Source organism: Crinia signifera, chromosome 3 (assembly GCF_055691185.1).
Source record: "Crinia signifera chromosome 3, ASM5569118v1, whole genome shotgun sequence".
NCBI lineage: Eukaryota > Metazoa > Chordata > Amphibia > Anura > Myobatrachidae > Crinia > Crinia signifera.
Genome location: NC_139219.1, coordinates 257,496,219 through 257,521,286, shown reverse-complemented (window position 1 = coordinate 257,521,286; position 25,068 = coordinate 257,496,219).

Below are 25,068 nucleotides of genomic sequence, written 5' to 3'. Positions count from 1 at the left end.
TAATGAAATTGGGCAAGTGGCATATACCGGTATAAAAAAAAATCAGTAAAAAGCCCACTGGGTACAAATTTTAATGATGTCTTAAATGTAGGGAACAAAATAGTAAAATCCCTCATTCAAAAATGACGAGCAGACAAAATGTCAAGTTACTTGGCAAAGGTACAGTATCACAATACTTGGATTTCTAGTTGGCAATTTTTACAATTTACACTGATTTTGGTTTGCTAGTCTGGATTTTAATGCACCCACTGGTGTTCACCAAGGCAGGATGGACTGCGAGGCAGAGCACAGCCACCCAGACTAGTACAGGGTGCAGGGTGACATTGGAGAAGGAAACAGAAATACTTGCAAGTTGAGAGATACACTCGTATAATATAGGCACTATAGATAAGTTTAATGCACAGATGCTGATACTGGACTACTGTAGCAGTGTGACAGACTATGCACAGGGGATGCTACAGGACTGTTTGAGCAGAGTGAGGGTTAGTGAACAGATTGCATTAGAACAGGAACCTTCCTGTTGCATTGATGCCAGTTCAGCACAACAGGGAGCTAGCCTTTTGCAGCCCTTGATGAAAAAAAGCCCAAAGGCAGCCAAGTGGATCCTAGTAAAGTAAGAATTGGCACAGAGCAGGTCTAGCTCATTAACTAGGCCACCATTATTAGATGTCTCTACAGACCCATTAACTCCTTAATTTGTGCCAGGGTATGAAGGAAGGCCCCCACAATGTCCAGAAATGGGGTAGTGTGACATCCCCTTATCTCTGTAACTAAAACTCAGTGCTAACACTTGTATGTCACCAATGTTTAATGAAGGGCTGTGCAAATGTCCATTCTATCTGTATATACATAGGTTTATTCAAGCATAGCATATGCTGAACTCAGGGGGTCCCGTGCAGGTCCACGAGGGCTCTGGACTAAATGAAGGAGACTGAACTGGGATCCTATTGGACAGCAATGTTGTGCAGGAATGCCGAGTGTAGTGTAAATAAAGTTTCCCTGAGCGTGCCTCAGGCTCTGAGCAGGGCGCGCGGGGAAGAGGTTAAAAGTGTCGCAGTTGTTGGTGATTGTATTGAACTGGCAGAGCTTCACAGCCCGACGGCGGTGGACAGCGGTGCTGGGGAATAAATACTACAAGATTACCGTAGCCCGCAGCAGAAGGATTTACTGGGGTGTCTCCGGCGGTGCCTGGTGCTCGTGGCACGGTGTTCCTTGCGGGGAAGAAGCCATTAGACTATACGGCAGCCGCGTCATTCGGAGACTGAGCCGGAAGCTGCATCAGAGCCTGGGTGATCAGTGAGGCCGGAACGGAGGCGGAACTCCCAGCATCAAACCAGGGCGGTACTTCAGCTGGATGGTGGTGAGTGCTCATCCTACACCACACGTCAGGGAGGTGGGGTCATTATAGACTGCCCATCTATGGAGGACTTCAGCCTAAGCACGGAGCTGCATCTGTGGCAACATTGTATATTGAGTGCCACGCTCTGTTAACCCCTTGTTACCCTGTATTAAAAGAATAATAGACTACATTCACCAAGGAATATTCAGTCCAATCCACTTTGGCCACTTCGTACATATTTCCATATTTGGTAGAGTGTGCAGAATAATTAACCCCTGGTTGCGCAGTCATAGCCAGTAAGCTACAGAAATAGAGCTACCGTTGAAGGATAGTGAGAAACCTTTCTACAAAGAGCAACATCTAGGCTAAACCCAACGGGATTGGTCAGGGGACGCCTGAAGAGAGACAGGGATAGTCAGTCTGACTGGAATTCGATGGTATCCAGGGAGAGATGCTAAACCCGACAGCAGCTGTCAGGGGACGCCATTTTTCTAATTGGTCTGGAATTCGGGATCAACTTATGCAGAAGTGAGGAAGCAAAGGAGGGGCTAAACCCGACTTAGAGTCAGGGGACGCCTACCACTGAAGGAGCAACTAGACAGCTAACTAGTAAGACAGGATAAGCAGCAGTGTCTTCAGTCAAATAACATTCTTTTCTGGTATTCAATTAACTGTGGTTCTGTGCTAGACATTATTCCCCTTGGAACAGACACTTAACTGATTAGACTGGGACTCCCGATAGACTTACTTGGAATAGGGTGATGGTTGATACATAATTGGTCTGGAAGTTATCTGTAAAGGTACATAAATTGGTAGACATAAGCTAGCATATAAGTTATTTTTATTATTCATTATTGCGCAATAAGACTATAGTTCAGTTCATTATATAGTAGTGAAAGGCCTATCACTTATAGGTAAAAACCATACTAGAATTGTTATAAGTATTGTTTGTAAGTGTTCTTTCAAGCAAAGGTAAGGTTAAACTGTTGACCTCCGAGTATAAGGAAAAAGAGCAACTGACTGGAGGACGCAGATCAAGTTCCAGTATAATAAAAACCTTCCTATTCTCTGTGTGAACATTGTATGTGAATGTACTGTTCTTCACGGTATTGTTGTTATGCATTTGTTTGCTGTTAATTCCCTGTTACATAACTGAGAAATAAAACTTCAAAGAGCAAATCCTGTGTGAATACCTGCAAGAAGGAGAGAAAATCTAAATACTTACCGGTCCGGAGAAGGTGACATTTGGCGTCAATTGAACAGGATCAGAACTACATTGGAACATATCGGCAGACGAACAAGAGAATGTGCTGGAAAACCAGGGGAGTGGTGTGTCGTCCAGCATGCAGACTGAGCCCACAAACCCAGGCACTAATCCAATTACACTGCCTTACTATTTCGGAGCCCCATGGCTGCCCATGTATTCCGGAGAAGAAACAGATGGCGATGGGAGTGTATTTAAAGCATTCCAAAAAAGGATTAGGTCTATGATTAAGTTGTATCGGCCAGGAGATGATCAGCAGATAGAGATACTGTTGGGTCAGCTGAAAGGGGCCGCAAGAGAGGTGGCCTCATGGCCGTTGAGCCAGAAACGGATGGCAGAACAAATATTTAAAAGATTGGCAACAACCTTCGATACCAGCACGCTGCCGGAGCGTAAGAGTCGTTTTTACAGTCGGAAACAGAAGTGGGGAGAAACCCTTAGAGATTTTGCCTTGGGTTTACAGGAGGCCTTGCGAGATATAGATGGAGAGATTCACGTGGAAGGCCGCCTAGAGGATGATGAAACATTGATAACGCAGTTCATCGAGGGAGCTAACCAAGAGGGAATCAAGATACAACTTAAAATGTTGAGACTTCAAAATGGACCCAAAACCTTCGCTGACTTTAAGGAAACCTCTATTAAGGTCATGGGAGCCGGCAAGCCCAAGCAGGGAATGGTTACTGACTGTACCGCATTCCAGGAAGGAGTCAGTGGTGAAATAGATGGGGCCAGTTCAGGGGAAGAGATAAGGATGCGGCCTGCGCTGGCACAAAGCGTTCAAACTCCTGCCTCAGACTTGAGTTATACACTAAAGGGACAAGTGGAAGATTTAGCTGTAAGTGTGAACCAGATCAAGCGGGATCTGCGGAAGCTGGCTCAACGAAGTGTATCTCCCTCCGGTGATGGGGGGCGGCGAACGAATTTCCGGCAGAGTCGAGGTGAGTGGAGAGAAACCTCGTCTGGTAGAGGACGTCGGTCCACGGACAGATTTGATCCCCAAGGGCGTCCTATCTGTCGAAGATGCGGGCAGTGTGGCCACATCGAAAGATTCTGTAGAAATGAGGAGGCGTTAAACCTGAGACCCCCAAGGACAGAGGCCGACCGTCGGAGGAACTGAACGATCAGGATCCGGCCCCTGAAGAATGGTCCCCGCAGTACATAGGACATTGCCCGGTTATAACTATTCAGATAGAGGGGCAGGACGTGCCAGCCTTATTAGATACTGGATCCCCTGTGACCACCATCCAACAAGGGTTGTTTCAGCAATATTGGACCTCAAAGAGATCCCTGTCGTCTGCTGTCGAAACTGTTGGCCAGCAATGGGCAGGACATTTTGTGTGTTGGTTATTGTGAGCTGGATTTACAAATTGGGCAAACAGCTATGCAGAATCAAGGCTGCCTGATCACTACGGTGAACGACCCCCTTGTTCCCGCTGTCATAGTCGTTATGAATGTGCTACGATACTGCCCAGAAGAATAGATTACTACTTTACAGACAGAAATATTCAAAACTTCTCCTATGGTGCAAAATGCGTTATATAAGACTATTAAAGTGATCCAAGGCCAACAGCAACTTAAAGAAATAGAAAGAAAGAATGCCTCTTGCTGGTGCACCAAGAATAAAGTGAGACTCTTAATATATAACGTTTATTTGATTTGTTTAAAATAGTTTAGCGAAATAAAACCACACATACAAGAAATGACAACATTTAATAAAAAAGGGGAAGATGTTACCCTTGACTCAGTGTGACCCCTCTTTCCCTCTACCCACAGTGACAGTGTACAAAGTGTATATGGCATCCACAAGAAAATAAATGCTCTTAAATGGGCTAAAAGAGTCTGTGATGCACAATTGGATGTTGGTTAAAGGATTGATACAAATAAGTGCTTTAATTCAAATGAGTATACACTGTATCTTTCCTAAACACTAATATCTCCAATGGGCTTAGTATGCAGTAAACGTGAATCACAGAGATCGGCTGTTGTGGGCTTGGGTAGGTATGCAGCCAGCTCAGACAGCTTCGTCTAGCGTGCCTAACTAGTATTTGGTATCCACAAGAGGATAAGTGCTCTTGATTAAGCCAGAGAGCCTGTGATGCACAATTGGATGTCTGTTTAACTCTCACAACATGTTCCCTTAGTCTGATCAATATCCTGGCCAAGCACGATGAGATAATGCTCAATAAATATGCACATGAAATCTCAGGTATAGGTGAGAAACTTAAAAATTTTGAGAAATTGGAGAAATTCCAAAAGTCATATCACAAAATCAAGACTGAGTTGGACAGTATAGAAAAAGAAGTCATTAGCCGCAAAAAGAATAAATTGCAGAGAGATCTCAATGACTTCCAAACCAATCGAGTATACAAATGGAATCTCCCCCAAAATAGAAAACCTGCAGACAACACTAGGGGTTACACCACCTCGGAAATTGATTCATCCGAGAGCGATCACTCTGACTTTTCTCAAACCACTAGACGCCATTTTTTAGGAGTCAGCCCCAGGATTGTCAGAGACAACCTGGGACGAGACACAAGAGAATCAGGAGGGGAAAGAAGAGGAAAGAGGGGCCCCAGAGAATGGCGAGAGGATCGCAGGGAAACCAGACGATACCGCAGATAGCCCCCCCAGACTCACTTAGGATTGTCAATCTAACTGACCACACTCTCTCGGAAGCCCAGATTACTGTATTAAACAAAGGACTCAGTTTTTCCCCAACCAAACCCATGAATAGATTTGAATGTGAAAAGGACTTACATCTGTATATACGAAAACTTCTCCTCAAGAAATTTTACAAAAAAAGGAGTGACATCCTAGGATCACAGGACAATGAGGGCACCCCACTATCTGACATTGACCCCCTATTTGATGACAATGACAGGGAGGCACTACGACTGTTAGAAGAACTAGCAGAGGAAAGTGACATGACATCTCCCACTGGCACTGTCCAAAATGAACATAGTAAAAGCATGCCCAAACTTAAAAAGAAATCTACCTTTCTCCCCGATATCTCAATATGCCCACAGGCCAAGGTCTATTTAGAAATGGTCAGCCAAGATCTGGACCAGATTGAGGTTAACAAACCCTTCTCCAACTATGGGGACAATATCACTGTGGAGGAAAGGAAAGCCATCCAAGAGATCAAAAAATGGGAAGACACGATAGTCAAACCCTCCGACAAAGGGGGGAACATCGTGTTATGGGGGATCGACTCGTACAGGAAGGAGTTGAAACGTCAACTGGATGACACATCCTGTTACAAAGCCCTGATCTTCAACCCCACTGATGATTATTTAGACCTTTATCGAATGATCTTGGAAGAGGCTAAGCGAAATGGCGTTATAACAAAATCTCAATTTGAATTTCTGGAAGTCAAAACAGTAAGGATCCCGACACTATACTTATTGCCCAAGATCCACAAAAATGAAGTGAATCCACCTGGGCGACCTATAGTGTCGGGAATAGGGGGTCTTACTGAGAAGGCTAGTCAGTTTGTTGATTGTTTTCTGAGAGAATATGTATTCACTCTGCCCTCATTTGTGAGGGATACAATGGATGTTTTGAATAAACTCCAGGGTATCACCTTAAGTCCCGACTCCTGGCTCATAACCTGCGATGTCGAGAGCCTGTATACCAGCATAATACATCAGCATGGTATACAGGCTGCAGAATATTTCTTGAGCATGGAACGAGATGTACCACTCAACTCCTTCATTATCAGACTGCTGCGCTTTGTACTTACCCGCAATTATTTCATATGCGAAGACCGCTTCTACCTCCAGGTGCAGGGGACTGCGATGGGGAGCACTTGTGCCCCCACGTATGCCAACCTGTACCTAGGATGGTGGGAGCGGGAGCACGTGTTTACTGAAAAGAATGACAGGTTCACAGAGCATATACTCATATGGCTCAGGTACATTGATGACCTGCTCATCCTGTGGGAAGGGGACATCAATCTGTTCATGGAATTCCTGGAAATTCTCAACACTAACAACCTGAACCTTAAGCTCACCTGCAGTACCAGCCAGAAGGAGGTAGAATACCTCGACCTACGCATTAGTGTTGGTACTGATGGGACATTAGTTACAGACATCTTTCGGAAAAACACAGCGACCAACTCATTGCTCCACAATGAGAGTGCCCACTATCCACCAGTTCGGAAAGGCTTACCCAAGGGGGAATACCTTAGAACTAGGCGCAATTGCTCAGATGATGTCACGTATGAAAACAGAGCAGATGAACTAGACCTCAGACTCATCAACAGGGGTTATAGCAAAAGGTCTATCCGCAAAGCCAGAAGCGAAGTACATAAATATGAACGTGATCAGCTCCTAGTCCCCAAGAAACACAAAGCGACAGACTCCAATGAGAAGGTCAGATTCATTGGGACATACTGCCAGGAATGGCAGCAGGTTCAGGGTGTGCTCAATAAACACATTGGGATACTCAAGACTGACAAAGACCTTGAAGCAATACTAGGCGACCGTATTGAGATCAGTTGGAGGAGAAGCCAAAACCTTAGGGACCATCTTGTACATAGCCATTTTGAAAAACCCACCAGAGCTAAAATCCACAGAAAGGGCACTTTCAAATGTGGAACCTGTAGAGTATGCTCATACATAGCACCCCATCAAATGTACACTGATAGATATGGAAAACAGTGGAAAATTAACCAATATATCACGTGCGATACCCCAGGGGTAATTTATAATCTTGAATGCCCCTGTGGGAAACATTATATTGGTAAAACCAAAAGACCACTGAAAATCAGACTATCAGAACATCTGGCAAGCATAAAATATGCCAAAAGAGACATGCAAGCCGGGAAGACACTCACACCAGTGGCCAAGCATTTCCTCAGGTTCCATCAGGGAAATGCCAAAGGCCTTCAAGCATATGGCATGATGCAGGTAGTGATGGGCAACCGCCGAGGAGATATTGATAAAGAGCTTCTCAAACAGGAAACTCGATTGATATTCCTAATGCAGACTCTTTCCCCACTGGGCCTTAATGAGGAGAATGTTTACACGGTCTTTTTGTGAAACATTCACCTATAGGGTCACAAACATGTAAGAGAAACCATTGACATGATACCTGCAAAAAGAACATGTCAGCCAGTTCTCTCATTAATAAACTCATGACTTCCATACCAGGTTATTGGTCTCAGGCTCTAATATACACACAATGAATTTTCCTGTCTTATGAACATCATAGATTAAAGATATGGGATTAAATCCCTCACTTGGAGCCAGGGAGGCGACCACTATATGACAAACGAGCCCAAATATAATTTAATATGGCTAAAAACATAGAATAGAATGATACGGCAAATGACCAAGGAGTCATGTACATAAGCAAACCCGCAAACTTGGTAACGGCGATGACCTATATATTGTGACAGAAAGCATACCATTTCCCCAGAAGCAGGCTGAAAAATGACGCAATATGTCCAACCATTGAAATCACTGACACATCATCATATCAATGTATTGCGGGAGACTACTCGTATTAGGATTGTTATAATTCAATGTCTCTCACTCCAGTTCATCCCCACAACATATCTCCAACAATAAAAAGTATTGGAGTCACTTGTGGTTGACAGAAATCACAATTGTTCACGCATAATTCACTCTATCGAGGGCATCTACAAACCTTACACGACCCCACAATCCTAGCTGCACGTATGTCCACTTTGTTATTATTTTTTTTTATTTTTTTTCTTTTTCACGGGTTTCTCACGGATGGACACATTAAAAATGTCCTGAAACACATTTACCCTACTAAGATCACTATAGAGGATTAATAAGTGTTCTCTTAAAAATCTAGGTGTCCTAACACTTACTTAGGGAATAATTTAGATTTCATATAAAAAAAAATTTTCACCTATAATATTAAAAACTTTCTTCAGACCAATTAATGACGTCACTATTTTTCTTTACTCACATGACCCCATCACATGGGTGCTTATCTGTCTCTGTTTGTGACCCAACTGATATGCATTTATATAGCATGAATACACACCTTTTCCTTACTTATTGCTCACTTCAGGGAGAGTGAGAAACATATCGTCAACACGGATGTATGTCGACATCCGGACCCTATGACAGGGTACTTATTAGGAATCTATCTCTCTGTCTAGGACTCACACCGCAAGACTAAAATCTAACAACCATCCGGTGGATATGGTCAACTCACTATATGTTGATATGTCGACCCATACATCATGTAGGAGTTGGAAACACATTGATTTCAGGAAATTTCCTTATATTTATATTTGTAAAATGCTGATAAAATCTGCGAATTATGCAATAACAGAAATTATTGATAACATGAGGTCAGTGAAATCAATGTACCTAATAAATCAGATCTAGGAATAAGGACATGGAAGTACATATTCCCGATTATTACAGCAATCCACAGGAGTCAACATACTTGACCGTATACTAATAAAATGATCAATCTCTAATGGGACACCCGGATCATGCGATAGGGCAACCACTGGAGACACACTGTCACTATATAAGATGAGATCAAACACCACCCAGTCACCTGACCGAAACCAAGTCAACAACATAGGTGTCGACAATGAAATTGATGACATGAGATCATGTCGTCAGACCAGAATACTATCCTTTCAGGACATCTATGCACCTCTGGCAAAACTTAAAAGCCGTATCATTTAACTCCAATGCCACTTTATTAATGTTCACCATTCACTGACCGTCGCTCGTATTATGAAACCAATAAGCAGGACGGTGCTACACACACCCCCGAACATCTCATGAATATGCATGAGAAGGGAGGAATAAAAGGAGCTTCCGGACGCACACCAGGTGGTCCTGAGGAAGCGTTCTAAGCGAAGCGTACGCTGACCGATCAAACACACTCAGTGTGTTTTAAATCCCCTCTCCCCCTCCCCACTTACAAATGTTTTGAAATTTATCTGTACTGTTGCGCATCCAGGTCACTGGTACCTCCGTGACCAAGACGCGAGTCTGGCGCCAGACTCAGCGTCATCAGAGCGAGGCGGCTAAACGAGGCAAGTGCAATCCTGCACACCTCTCATACCAGTTCACTGGGGGCATAGGAGACAGAGCGGTCTCCGAGGCAGTCAGGCACGTTAGACGAAGCTGTCTGGGCTGGCTGCACACCTACCTCAGCCCACAACAGCCGATCCCTGTGATTTACGTTTACTGCATACTAAGCCCTTTGGAGATATCAGTGTTTAGGAAAGATACAGTGTATACTATATTGAATTAAGCACTTATTGTATCAAACCCTTAAACAGACATCCAATTGTGCATCACAGGCTCTCTGGCTTAATCAAGAGCACTTATCCTCTTGTGGATACCAAATACTAGTTAGGCACGCTAGACGAAGCTGTCTGAGCTGGCTGCATACCTACCCAAGCCCACAACAGCCGATCTCTGTGATTCACGTTTACTGCATACTAAGCCCATTGGAGATATTAGTGTTTAGGAAAGATACAGTGTATACTCATTTGAATTAAAGCACTTATTTGTATCAATCCTTTAACCAACATCCAATTGTGCATCACAGACTCTTTTAGCCCATTTAAGAGCATTTATTTTCTTGTGGATGCCATATACACTTTGTACACTGTCACTGTGGGTAGAGGGAAAGAGGGGTCACACTGAGTCAAGGGTAACATCTTCCCCTTTTTTATTAAATGTTGTCATTTCTTGTATGTGTGGTTTTATTTCGCTAAACTATTTTAAACAAATCAAATAAACGTTATATATTAAGAGTCTCACTTTATTCTTGGTGCACCAGCAAGAGGCATTCTTTCTTTCTATTTCTTTACCTGCAATTCTAATGCCTTTGGTAGCACACCCTCACCAATCATATCTAAAAATTTAATATATAAACAAATGAGGAGGGTCCGAAAATATACAAAACTATCTTTACTCTTCTGTGCGATTGATATTTCTCTTCTCCGATTTCCAACAGCAACTTATGAGTGGTCCAGGCTGCATCGGTAAAGCGAAGGTAAAGGATCGAAGACCTATAGAAGTCCAACCCAATTCAGAACTCATTGTTTGGAGTAAAGCCAAATGCGGCATTTTGGGAAAACCGTATGATGCCATGGTGGAACCCTACACTCACAGAGTGAGAAAAGATCTGTTGATTGCCCTAACTTTGGTCACCGTGCAGAATGGAAGGGTGCCCATTCGGGTTCTGAATCCTCATGATTATCCCATCACCCTGTATAGAAATCAGGCCATCGCTGCTTTAGTTTGGGTTCCTATAATGCATGAAAGTTGTGATCCCGGTGGTTCGGAACAAAAGAGAGAGAACTTGGGGTGGTGGAAAGACATTAAAATTGGTGATGAGAATACGCCGGAAGAACTCAAGGCCGGAGTACTGCGGATAGTTCAACAAAACGCAGAGATGTTCAGTCAGGGCCGAATAAATGTCTTCCACAGTGACTCTGCTGCCACCCTGGCAGTAATGTCTTTGACAGGAAAAGCCACCATCAATTTCGAGAAGTGGTCCACAATAGTAAGAGCATATTGGTGTCCTGAACTGCTGAATTCTAGTTTCACATGGTCTATTGTCAACAATTCCAATGGCCTCTTAGTGACTATGTGATGCAATGGAGGCCGCTGTTGTGACGTGGGTGGGTTCTTCATTGCACAGATGCCTAATTGCTAACAAGACCATTGGCAAAGAAGAACAGGAACAAGCTGACCCAGAATTGATTAAATTGATGCGACAAAGGCAGAAATTGTGAATTCAGAAGGGCTTACTGGTGAGATGCAGCACCAATCTGCAAGACCATAGTCCTATTATACAGATTGTTGTACCGAGGAGACATCAACACGACTTATTGCCGGCCTATCATAACAATTCTGGTCATTTAGGAGTACAAAGGACGGAGGCTTTTATAAGACGATGCTTTTACTGGGTGGGCCTGAAGAAGGATGTTGAGGATTGGTGAGCCAGATGTCCTTACTGTGCAATGAAGAACCCACCCACGTCACAACAGCGGCCTCCATTGCATCCCATAGTCACTAAGAGGCCATTGGAATTGTTGATAATAGACCATGTGAAACTAGAAGTCAGCAGTTCAGGACACCAATATGCTCTTACTATTGTGGACCACTTCTCGAAATTGATGGTGGCTTTTCCTGTCAAAGACATTACTGCCAAGGTGGCAGCAGAGACACTGTGGAAGACATTTATTCGGCCCTATGGATTCCCCGAGCAAATACTCATGGATCAGGGGCCTGCGTTTGAATCCGGGTTGTTTCAGGAACTTTGCTTGCTGTATAATTGTAAGAAATTAAGAACCACTACCTATCATCCGCAATGTAACGGACTTTGTGAGCGATCCAACCAGACTATTATTAGGATGCTTCGGGCAGTTCCGGTAGCTGAAAGAGGGGGGATGGCCCGCTTTGTTGCCCGATCTTGCCTATATATACAACAACTCCATTCATAGTTCTACTGGATATACTCCATTCTATTTAATGTTTGGAAGAGAAGGAAAGATACCGGTGGATCTACAGGTGGAGTTTCCCTGGGCTGATCTCAGGGTGGATCACAATCGTAGTTCCTGGGTCGTGGAGCACAAAAAGCGGTTGGAAGCATCTTATCGTACTGTCAGTGACATCATGAAACAGGTTCAGCAACGTCAAGCTGACTATTATAATGCCAGTGCCAAGGCTGATTCTCTGCAGCTTGGTGACCTAGTCTGGAGGAGAAAGAATCGCCATCAGACTTAATTAGAACCATTTTGGGAGTCCGAGCCGTACCGGGTAGTGGATATTCCCTATCCTGATGTGGATACGTACAAGATCTCCAGGCTGGGTGCCGAGGGAGTGTGGTTAGTCCATCGCAGTCAATTGAAGAAATATGTGGAGTCGCTGGTTCCCCAGGAGAAATTGGCTGCCAAGAATCAGAGTGCCAGTGATTCCACCCTAGCCGCAAAGGTTAGTCAACCTTGGTAATCCTTTGATTACATGATGATGCTCTTCTGGCCTCTGAGTGGCGTGGGTTCTGCCAACCCCTATCCCTCCAAAGTTCTTCCAGTTGAAGTGGATGCTCCTGGTCTCGTTGAAATAAATCGAATGACTGACAGAACCAAGGGACCTGAAAGTACTCCTGTTGAAGTGTTGGTGCCGTAACTACGGCATTCTGAAAGAAGTACTAGGGGTGTTGTACCCTCTAGGTACCGAGATTAGATCTTCATTCTTTTGACAATTCTAATGTAATTATTGAGGGGTGGAGGTGACGTTAGGTGGCCTGTGGACATGCCATTGTTCAGAGGGGAAGAATGTGACATCCCCTTACAGGGGTAAGGTATCTCTGTAACTAAAACTCAGTGCTAACACTTGTATGTCACCAATGTTTAATGAAGGGCTGTGCAAATGTCCATTCTATCTGTATATACATAGGTTTACTCAAGCATAGCATATGCTGAACTCAGGGGGTCCTGTGCAGGTCCACGAGGGCTCTGGACTAAATGAAGGAGACTGAACTGGGATCCTATTGGACAGCAATGTTGTGCAGGAATGCCGAGTGTAGTGTAAATAAATTTTTCCTGAGCGTGCCTCAGGCTCTGAGCAGGGCGCGCGGGGAAGAGGTTAAAAGTGTCGCAGTTGTTGGTGATTGTATTGAACTGGCAGAGCTGCACAGCCCGACGGCGGTGGACAGCGGTGCTGGGGAATAAATACTACAAGATTACCATAGCCTGCAGCAGAAGGATTTACTGGGGTGTCTCCGGCGGTGCCTGGTGCTCGTCGCACGGTGTTCCTTGCGGGGAAGAAGCCATTAGACTATACGGCAGCCGCGTCATTCGGAGACTGAGCCGGAAGCTGCATCAGAGCCTGGGTGATCAGTGAGGCCGGAATGGAGGCGGAACTCCCAGCATCAAACTGGGGCGGTACTTCAGCTGGATGGGAGTGAGTGCTCATCCTACACCACACGTCAGGGAGGTGGGGTCATTATATACTGCCCATCTATGGAGGACTTCAGCCTAAGCACGGAGCTGCATCTGGGGCAACATTGTATATGCAGTAACTGTTGGCTGAGTGCCACGCTCTGTTAACCCCTTGTTACCCTGTATTAAAAGCATAATAGACTACATTCACCAAGGAATATTCAGTCCAATCCACTTTGGCCACTTTGTACATATTTCCATATTTGGTAGAGTGTGCAGAATAATTAACACCTGGTTGCGCAGTCATAGCCAGTAAGCTACAGAAATAGAGCTACCATTGAAGGATAGTGAGAAACCTTTCTACAGAGAACAACATCTAGGCTAAACCCGACGGGATTGGTCAGGGGACACCTGAAGAGAGACAGGGATAGTCAGTCTGACTAGAATTCAATGGTATCCAGGGAGAGAGGTTAAACCCGACAGCAGCTGTCAGGGGACGCCATTTTTCTAATTGGTCTGGAATTCAGGATCAACTTATGCAGAAATGAGGAAGCAAAGGAGGGGCTAAACCTGACTTAGAGTCAGGGGACGCCTACCATTGAAGGAGCAACTAGACAGCTAACTAGTAAGACAGGATAAGCAGCAGTGTCTTCAGTCAAATAACATTCTTTTCTGGTATTCAATTGACTGTGGTTCTGTGCTAGACATTATTCCCCTTGGAACAGACACTTAACTGATTAGACTGGGACTCCCGATAGACTTACTTGGAATAGGGTGATGGTTGATACATAATTGGTCTGGAAGTTACCTGTAAAGGTACATAAATTGGTAGACATAAGCTAGCATATAAGTTATTTTTATTATTCATTATTGCGCAATAAGACTATAGTTCAGTTCATTATATAGTAGTGAAAGGCCTATCACGTACTAGAATTGTTATAAGTATTGTTTGTAAGTGTTCTTTCAAGCGAAGGTAAGGTTAAACTGTTGACCTCCGAGTATACGGAAGAAGAGCGACTGACTGGATGACGCAGATCGAGTTCCAGTATAATAAAAACCTTCCTATTCTCTGTGTGAACATTGTATGTGAATGTACTGTTCTTCACGGTATTGTTGTTATGCATTTGTTTGCTGTTAATACCCTGTTATTTAACTGAGAAATAAAACTTCAAAGAGCAAATCCTGTGTGAATACCTGCAAGAAGGAGAGAAAATCGAAATACTTACCGGTCCGGAGAAGGTGACAGTAGCCCATGTAAAATGTAGTTGTAGCAGCTTAAGGCTTCAAGGGCAGAATAAAGCCACATCCAAGTCACCATGGGCCTTATTCTGGTTGACTTGGTCGGATACGTATGCGACCGAACGAATCGCACACCCACACGGTAAGCGAGAACACGCCTACAATTCCACCGTATCCATTCGTACGGACTACTACATAAGAGGGAGTGGCGTGGTAATGCATGTACACCACTGTGTGCGGACAGAACTCACAAAGTTTGCACAGTCTTTCTGCGTCCAAGCGACCAAACGCCCTCTGGTGGAGATTTACACAGCACGTATCTGCACAGAACTCATGCTTCTAACCCATTAGTCAAAGTGTATGTTCTTAATTACTTTCAATTAAATAATTTTCTACCCAAATTGTACTTTACATTAACCCTTATGACATTTCAATGTATTCTTTAGAATGTGGCATCATGTCACATTTCTAAAAAAAATCTCTTGCTTCTGTGTGTCGGCTGCAATGACTTAATGGGTTAATTCATGAAATCTCACCAGAGGACTGGGGTAATTAAAGTAAATTGACCAGAGGACTAGGTTAGTATTGCGTGCAGCTGGGAGTATTTTGATGCATGCGTACTGATTGCCTGACCGAATGCGGTGCTGATGAACTAGTGACATGAAAGCTACTTGTTTGCACTAAAGGTTTTGGGAGTTTAGGGCCGCGGTCGCTTGGTGAGAGGTCCGAGGGCATGCCTTACACTTATGGGCCACACCAATGTTTACGCCCCGGTTTACGCCCAGTTTTGCCCACTTTCAGACCATGCCCATAGAAATGCCCACATTACGCACATACTGTCCGAACGTGTTCGGAGGACATTTTTTAGTTGTAGCGTTCCGACCAAGTGCGGAGATGCAACCGTTGCACATGCGCAATGCGTATGGTACACATTCGTACTCAGCAGCAAAAGGCAATCCGAGCGAATGTTTAGCTGTCCTATTCAATCAGAATAAGGGCCCAAGTGGGAAGAAAGAAGACGAGCTAGCGTTTGACTGTCAGGAAAACAGTATTGTGGGTAACAGCGAGCCACCTGCATTTGATATTGTCACCAACACAAACCAGAACAACTCTACCCTCAATTGCAGATTGACATAAGAGAAGCCTAAGGGGGGTATTCAATCTGAGGGTCACGGCAGTCGAGCTTGCTCGACCGCCGTAACCCAATCCCGTTCTCGGTCAGCTCGACCGAGAACATGCAGGCGAGATTCAATGTCCCGCCTGCCCGGGAGCGAAAAGGGGGCGTGGTCGCGAGTTGGGTTCCGGGAAGAGGCGAGCTGCAGCCTGCATTGAATAGGGCCCGGCGAGCATCTCCCCGATGGGAGATGCTCGCTGGGGATTGAATATCCCCCTAAACCTCAGGGGATAACCCAGGCTTTGTACAGCCTTATAACCTACCAGTGGCCAGTGAGCAGCAATAGAATTATATAAATACAATACAATATTGCACAAATTGCTCAGATTTCCCAACAATACATGGCGTGTCTCAGAAGAAAATCTAAGAGTTCTTTTAATGTGGCAATCAACATGGTTTTGCCTTTCAAATTTTTGCCACTTTAAAACATCGGCCAGACTTGCAGGGAACTCGCCGATGCCTGCAGGTCTCAGGTTAATACAGATGGAGCCTGGCTCCCTCTTGCTGGTGAATCGCCAGACTGTCTCCGCTGGCGACCCGCCAGCAGCGAGGCGCTCCATCTGACTGAGACGCACGCTCGTCTCAGTTTTCGGGCGGCGGGGCGACGGGAACCCTGTCCGTCTCTGGTTCAGGGAGACGGACAGGGTTGGGGGGGGGTGCGGGGAGGCGGTGGGGACCCCGGGTGACCACCGACAAGCCAGCGGGGACCCAGGGGAAGCGCCGTTGGAAGGGGACGCAAGCGCATCTCGTGCGCGCGCGTCCTTTTTCGCATATCAGATGGCGGCTGGTGGGGGATGGCGGCTGGCGATTCTGCTGCCATCCCCTGCAAAGACCAGGCCGGCTCCATCTGTACATTTACCACTAGAGGGGGTTTTCATTCTGTGACAATATTTCCGGACAGGAAATATTGGCACTCACCTATTTAATGCTGTCATTAAGGACAGCATTGAAGGGTGTCAGATCTGACCTTTTAAAAAGAAACAGAAGCAGATTGTCATATTCACGGCCATTTTTCAACAATCTGTGGCTATTTTCACAGATCTGCATACTTTCCGACACTCGACAGCCGGAGATATTGAATTCTGGCTATTGAGCTACAGTTGGTAGAAATGAAAACGATCAAGGATTCTGACTGTCGGGACGTTCTGTAGCTGTCATATGAAAGTAAGGGTGGAAGCCTTATTGAGTGGTGGCATTAACTTGTCAAACTGAACTTTCTCTGTAATTTCAAACAAAGAAAATACAATTGTAAAATCTATTTTGGTTGTAAGTAATTGGAGCTGGTCTACCTCTTGACAAAGTACAATAAAGCCTAGTAGAATGCTTGTATGGGACATAGTGCAAGATAAATTGAATAACCTTGTCACTCCTTGAATGTCAAAACAGCTATGGGTAATCAGAAAATTAATAAAAAATTGCTCACTGCATGATACCACATGCTGCTAACACATTTTTATGAAAGTCCAACCACCATCTTTAATCACTAACTTAAATCAATGAGTGCGCAGCCCAGTGTGTTGTATGTATGTTGCTTTCAATTTTTTTGCTAAATTACTATGCCTGTTTAAAATGACACTTGAACTTGACGGGCCATCAGAACAAAGCATTTCCATCATTCTACAATTTTCTTTCATGGCATTAATCATTACATCTCTCAGTCAAGTGAGGCCGAGAATGCAAAATTGATATGTCAGTAAAAGAAATTTGAGAAATATATAACACGCCATTCAGAACAAGAACAGACTTCTAGCCGTCAGTTCTCATTTAATGTAACCTGCTCACTAGATAGTAACTATATCAAGAACAGGATCAGCAGGACAGTTCACAATGTAAACCACATTCAAAACCATTAACCAAACAATGTTTAGTTAGTGAGCAATTGTATTTTATGTAATATCTTAATTTAGGCTGACAAATTAGGGCAGATGCCCTAGATAGTTTGTTGTAAAATATACTAACTGGTTCTGCTCATGATCCCAAAACACCTTGCATGCATATGCAGAATTCCTTGCATCTAACACTTGCGCATACTTGCAAAGCTGTGGAAGGGGAGACAAACGGTGCTCTGTTGTATTCGAGTGCAGTAAGAGCTTACTCTTGTATCTAGGAATAGGTGCTTATATGAATAGGCCACATGATTTAGAGATGGACATAAACCCAGTGGGGTATATTCAATGCTTTTTGACAGTGAGCTGTGCTGACTATTTGCTGTCACACCTCGCACGGTTAGTATTCAACTGACCCCTTTGCATATGCGGTTTCCACCTCGTTCGGTTTTTACAGTGATGTGGAAACGGCGCGTGCAGCCGCTAAAACAGCGATAGTGAGCTGCAGCCAGTCAGCAGCAGCAAGAAGCTACCACAGAGGGGGCGTGGCCACGGCAGGGCGGGAGTGAGCAGGTGTGGTGTGGTGAGCTCCCTGAGTATGATCCTGTGAGGAAGGGAAGTTGCCGGGAACGAGTGGTGCCTGGTGCCCGTGAATGGAGGCGAGAGGATAGGCTCCCTGCGTGTGATCCCCCACTGACCTGAGACTAGAGGCGGTGTCCAGCTGTCGGTTGGTTGGAGAAGCGGGCTGAAACTTCTGGCGTGTGGTAGTGGCAGTGTGGTGAGCCGGGGAGAGCAGCGGTCGCAGGCGGTGACGTCAGCAGGAGCGCGCCGCGCCAGTATCGGAGCCGCGCCGGAGAGATTACGGGCGGCTGGAGATACGGGCTTCAGTTCCCCTCCCTCCTGCTGGTGGAAAAGAGACGAGTGTTCTGCGTCCCCCCTCCCTGCACGCTGAAGTGGAGAAGTAGTGACCTGCGTTCCCCCTCCCTGTAAGTTGAAGTGGAGAAGTACGACCGCCGGTGCTGTAGGAGGAATCCTTCAGGCACAGTGGTATACAGTGGAGCAAGGAAAGGGGAAGGAGGCGGCAGAGTCCCACAGGAAGACGCATGCAAGCCAGGTGAGAGCGGCTTCTATTACACTCTGGGAGAACTGTAATTGAAAAACATCCATTTAAAACAATCTCCTGGATTAGCACAGTAAGCTCTGTGTAATCAGTGGGTAAGCTGTCCCCCTTACTATTGGACTTAAAGGCCGTACATGCTAACAGTGAAGGGGTGGGGTACTTCTCTTTTGGTGAACCAGAGGATCCCAGTTGGGGTGGAGGTCTTCATATTGCTGTGCGGAGTCAGCCGTGGACAGAGTGTTGGAGAGAGCCACTGGGGTAAAATTGCAAGGCTGTGGAGACCCAAAGTGGGTGAGTGGTTGTCACTCTATGCGCGATAAGAGACCCTGTATATTAAGTGACTTTTTCTGCTAAAGACTGCTAATACATATCGAAAGCCCCCCAGTACTGTGAGAGAGGTCAGCGCTGTTTGGGTAACTTTAACCCTACAAAAGATCCACCACAGATGGGGAAATCCGGGAATGCGAGTGCTGCGGCACGCCTGGAAAAGTACGCGCGCTCACAATCCAGCAATAACACCAGAGGACAGACCCCCACTAATACCACATTGTCTACTCCAGTTAAGGATAGTACCCCTCCAGAGACACCTGAGGTCACTTTACAACAATTAATGGAGGCCATTACAGGCTCGGAGAAGCGTCTCATGGAGAAATTTACAGATATGCAAACTGAGGTCACGCTAATGAGACAGGACATTAAGGTGGTTAAAGACCAACTAAAAGAGATGGAGTCCCGGGTCTCACAAATGGAGGACGATAATAATAAAATGGCGGCTAAAGTAGATAAACTTGGTGCCCAAGTGAAAGAGATGAAATCTAAGATTGCAGATCTCGAGAGAAGGAGTCTGAGAAATAACTTAAGGATAGTGGGCCTGCCCGAAAGGGAGGAAGGAGCAGATCCGATAAAGTATATGGAGCAGTGGTTACGAGAAAAATTTGAAGGAGGAGAACTTTCAAGTTTTTTCTCAATAGAGCGAGCGCACAGAGTGCCCTTCAGGCCCCTCCCTCCAGGAGCACCCGCAAGAACTATGATAATTAAGCTGTTGCACCACCAAGATCGAGATGCTATAATCAAACTAGCCAGAGCAAAAAGCCCAATACTCCACAATGGGGTTAAAATATCAATTTTTCCCGACTATCCAACTGAAACACAGAAGGAGAGAGCCAAATTTATAGAAATTAAAAGAAGATTAAGGGAAAAAGGCCTTTCTTACTCAATGTTATACCCCGCTAAATTGAGGGTGGTGGCGGGAGGAGAGACAGTATTTTTTACCAATCCAAAAGATGCAGCAAGCTGGATTGATAGATGGATTCCCGGAAGAAGCCAAATGGAAGGCAGTGAAACTTTGAACTGATGTAAAAGTATTTAGGGGGCTCACCGCCCGTTGGTGGCCAGGAGTAGGCTAGCCCTTAAAGAAAAAGAGCTTAGGGTCAGGGATTAAGTATACCTAGAGCAGGGGAAATGGTATATAGGGTGGGGGGTGGGACAGGGGGTGTATACGTTTTTGTTGAATACTGGCAGAAAAGTGTGGTTCATGTATTGAGTAGATATATGTGTGGCAGTTGCTTGGTTCACTACAAGGGAGGAAGAAAGATATCCTTTTTGGGGGATATATATCAAGAAGTAAGGAATGGTTAAAATCCTCGCATGGAACACACGTGGCTTAAACAATGCGGTTAAGCGTTCCCTTGTATTGAACCAACTAAAACATTACGGAGCAGATATTATGGGGGACATTTACCAAAATGGATTCGTAGAAAAAAGGTGTATTCGTAGGGAGAAATACACCTTTTTTTTACGAATTTGTATTTTCGGGATTTACAATCCCAAAAATACAACAATTCGTAGTCCTAAAGATGGAACATTCGTATTTGTAGTTACAAATACGAATGTCTACACCATCGATAGGATACGACAGAAATCACCATTCAAAAGAATGGTGGTTTCTGATTTACTAAGCAGCCGTACTGACAATACGGCTGCTTAGTGGTGTGAAACACCCACGCAAATACGACAGGAAAATAGAACACCATTTTCCTGTTCTATTTGCGTTTTAGCCTGCACGGATCAGTCAGATCCGTGCAGGCTGCAGTGTAAAAAAATAGAAAAAATAAATAAATTAAAAAAAAAAACGGCGTGGGGTCCCCCCCACAGCCGAAACCAGCACCAGGCTGAAGGAGCCGGGGCCGGTAATTAAAAATCAGGGAGCCCGACAAATAGGGGTTCCCCGATTTTTAACAACCAGCCCCAGGCTCCAGGTCCGGGGCTGGTTCCCAAAATACGGGGGACAAAATGAGTAGGGGTCCCCCGTATTTTAAGAACCAGCCCCAGGCACAACCAGCCGGCAGGGTAATGTCACAGCCGGGGGACACTTATAATATAAGGTCCCGCGGCCAAAACATTCTCCCTACCGACCAGTCAGCCTGGCCAGGGGCCCTGGGGGAGTGGGGACCCCCCCAATAAAGGGGTCCCCCCCCTCCAGGACTTACCTGACCAGGCTGAAGCCTGGTGCTGTCCCCGGTGACCCTGGAGCGGTGGTCACCGGGCTGATGGTATTGTGTAAAAAATAGATAAACCATTGTTTTTTACTGTGGCACTACAAGTGCCAGCAAGCCTCCCCAGCAAGCTGGGACTTGGAGAACCACAAGTCCCAGCCTGCTGGGCATTAAAGGGCCCGCTGGCACTTGTAGTTCTACAGTTAAAAAAATAGTGCACAAAACACACTGACACACTTTTAAAATAAAACTTTATTACACACAAAGCCCACACATACTGATACTTACCTATCTTCTTCCCATAGGTCGCCCTGATGTCCTGTGTCGTCTTCGGGATCCATGTCGACGTCCTTCTTCATGTCGACGTCGCTGTCGGCGATGGTGTCCCCGTCCGGATCCGAAGAAATCCATTTGGGAAGCTGTGGAAGGAAACCATACTCACCTGTCCCAGCGCGACGTAGTCCAGGTAAGGGTCTTTGCAAAAAAATAAACCGAAAACCCCGAAACCAAACCGGACTCTGACGGAGACGCACGTGTGTTTATTTACATCGTGCGGCTCCGCCTCCCGAATGCCGCTATTGGCCGCCTTGCGGCCTAGCGGCTCCTGATTGGCCGCTAGGCCGCAAGGCGGCCAATAGCGGCATTCGGGAGGCGGAGCCGCACGATGTAAACACACCGTGTGTCTCCGTCGTGTCCGGTTTGGTTTCGGGGCTGTCGGTTTGTTTTTTTGCAAAGACCCTTACCTGGACTACGTCGCGCTGGGACAGGTGAGTATGGTTTCCTTCCACAGCTTCCCAAATGGATTTCTTCGGATCCGGACGGGGACACCATCGCCGACAGCGACGTCGACATGAAGAAGGACGTCGACATGGATCCCGAAGACGACACAGGACATCAGGGCGACCTATGGGAAGAAGATAGGTAAGTATCAGTATGTGTGGGCTTTGTGTGTAATAAAGTTTTATTTTAAAAGTGTGTCAGTGTGTTTTGTGCACTATTTTTTTAACTGTAGAACTACAAGTGCCAGCGGGCCCTTTAATGCCCAGCAGGCTGGGACTTGTGGTTCTCCAAGTCCCAGCTTGCTGGGGAGGCTTGCTGGCACTTGTAGTGCCACAGTAAAAAACAATGGTTTATCTATTTTTTACACAATACCATCAGCCCGGTGACCACCGCTCCAGGGTCACCGGGGACAGCACCAGGCTTCAGCCTGGTCAGGTAAGTCCTGGAGGGGGGGGACCCCTTTATTGGGGGGGTCCCCACTCCCCCAGGGCCCCTGGCCAGGCTGACTGGTCGGTAGGGAGAATGTTTTGGCCGCGGGACCTTATATTATAAGTGTCCCCCGGCTGTGACATTACCCTGCCGGCTGGTTGTGCCTGGGGCTGGTTCTTAAAATACGGGGGACCCCTACTCATTTTGTCCCCCGTATTTTGGGAACCAGCCCCGGACCTGGAGCCTGGGGCTGGTTGTTAAAAATCGGGGAACCCCTATTTGTCGGGTTCCCTGATTTTTAATTACCGGCCCCGGCTCCTTCAGCCTGGTGCTGGTTATGGCTGTGGGGGGGACCCCACGCCGTTTTTTTTTTTATTTATTTATTTTTCTATTTTTTTTTACACCTTGCAGCCTGCACGGATCTGACTTGATCCGTGCAGACTGCTAGAAATAATTCGTATTAGCGGCCGTATATACGGCCGCTAATACGAATCATTACACCATCGGAGGGTTACAAAGCAGTCGTATCTGACTGCTTTGTAAATCCCCCTCCGGAACACGACTTTGCATACGACTTAAACAGTCGTATGCAGTCGTAGGGAAACAACCAATACGAAAAACTAGGTTTTTCATATTGGTAAATTTCCCCCTATGTGCCTGGTCGAAACGCATTTAGTGAAAAAGAAATCACAAGCTCTTAAAAAACCATGGATTAGCCATGCATTCCATGCACCTTTCACCTCGACATCTAGAGGGGTTTCTGTTTTAATTCGTAAATCTATAGCCTTTACATGCAATAGAGTTCTTAGTGATCCAAATGGGTGCTATGTCTTCATAGATGCTGCGATTGATTCAATGCATATGTTGATCTTAGCTATATATGTTCCACCTCCATTTTCCTTCAAAGTCTTAAACAAAGCCATAGAATTCTCGGCGACATCCCCAGATGTCCCGGTGTTGTGCCTTGGAGACTTTAATAATGTTTTGAATCCACAGCTGGACAGGCTGAATGACAAGGGAGAGGGTGGTAGAAGAAGTAATCAGGGTTTTGATAGGTTTATTGAAAATATAGGTTGGTTAGACCCATGGCGCTATCAGAATCCCGATAATAAACAGTTCTCTTGTTTTTCCGCCTCGCATACAACTTTATCTAGGATAGATTTAATATTGGTGTCCAGGGAGTCTATGCCAAGGGTGCGCAGGATCGAGTATTAGGCCCGTGGTATATCGGACCATTCTCCGATATACATGGAATTTGACACCGGTAGCGATGCGGGATGTAGCTTCTGGAGGTTTAACCCCAATTGGCTACATAGTATTGATCAAAATAATGATCTTGCGTCCCTTTGGCAGGATTTCTGGGATAATAATGTGGGCTCGACAGAAATCAAAGTGGTATGGGACGCATTGAAGGCCTTTATTAGAGGTACTTTAAAGAAGGAAATAGCAGTAATAAAAAGAAAGAACAGAGAAAAGATCGCCCAATTGGAAAATAGATGTATTGAAAAGGAGAAGGAACATTGCATGAATAATTCAGAAGAGGCACTTATTGAATGGCAGGAGGCTAAAGACAGCTGGATAAAGGCTATTAATATGGTTAATCAATCAATTATGAAACATAGAGCAACTGTAAAATATCAAAATGAAGATCGACCAGGTAAATATTTAGCATTCTTAGCAAAAAGTGAAAAGGTCCCAAACATTATATCTAAAATTAAAAATCAGGCAAACAATATAGTTAATACATCCTCGGCAATAGGTGAAGCTTTCGTTGAGTACTTTAAAGATCTTTATTCAAGTAGAACACAATATAGTGGAGAAGGGATAGAACAATATCTTAAAAAAATTAAGCTGCCGAAACTAGATAAAAGTAGTAGAGAAGAAATGGAGGCCCCCCTGGCTTTGGAGGAAGTTATTGAGGCGATAAAATCAATGCCCACAGGGAAGGTACCAGGCCTTGATGGCCTACCTGTAGAGATATATAAAAAATATCAGGAAAAACTAGCACCCCTGTTATTTCAAACTCTTACAGAAGGGTTTTGTAAAGGAGCTATTCCAAAGTCCATGACAGAAGCAAAAATAATATTAATCCCCAAGCCAGATAAAAACCCTGAAGAACTTGAAGCATATAGACCGATATCTCTGATTTCGGTTGAGGCAAAAATAATTGACAAAATATTGGCAAAGAGGTTGAATAGGTATATTGATAGGCTGATCCACCCTGATCAGACGGGCTTTATGCCCGGTAAGGAGACCAGGATTAACATACGAAGGCTTTTCTTGCATTTACAATTGAAGGATATTACAGAGAACCAAGGCGCAGTGGTATCCCTTGATGCGATAAAGGCCTTCGATGCAGTGGAGTGGCCGTATTTATGGGAGGTACTTAGGGTTTTTGGGTTCTGACCAAATTTTATCAGGTGGGTTCAATTATTATACCATAACCCAACAGCCCGTATCTCGGTTAATGGCTGGACCTCCCAGCCTTTTGGGCTT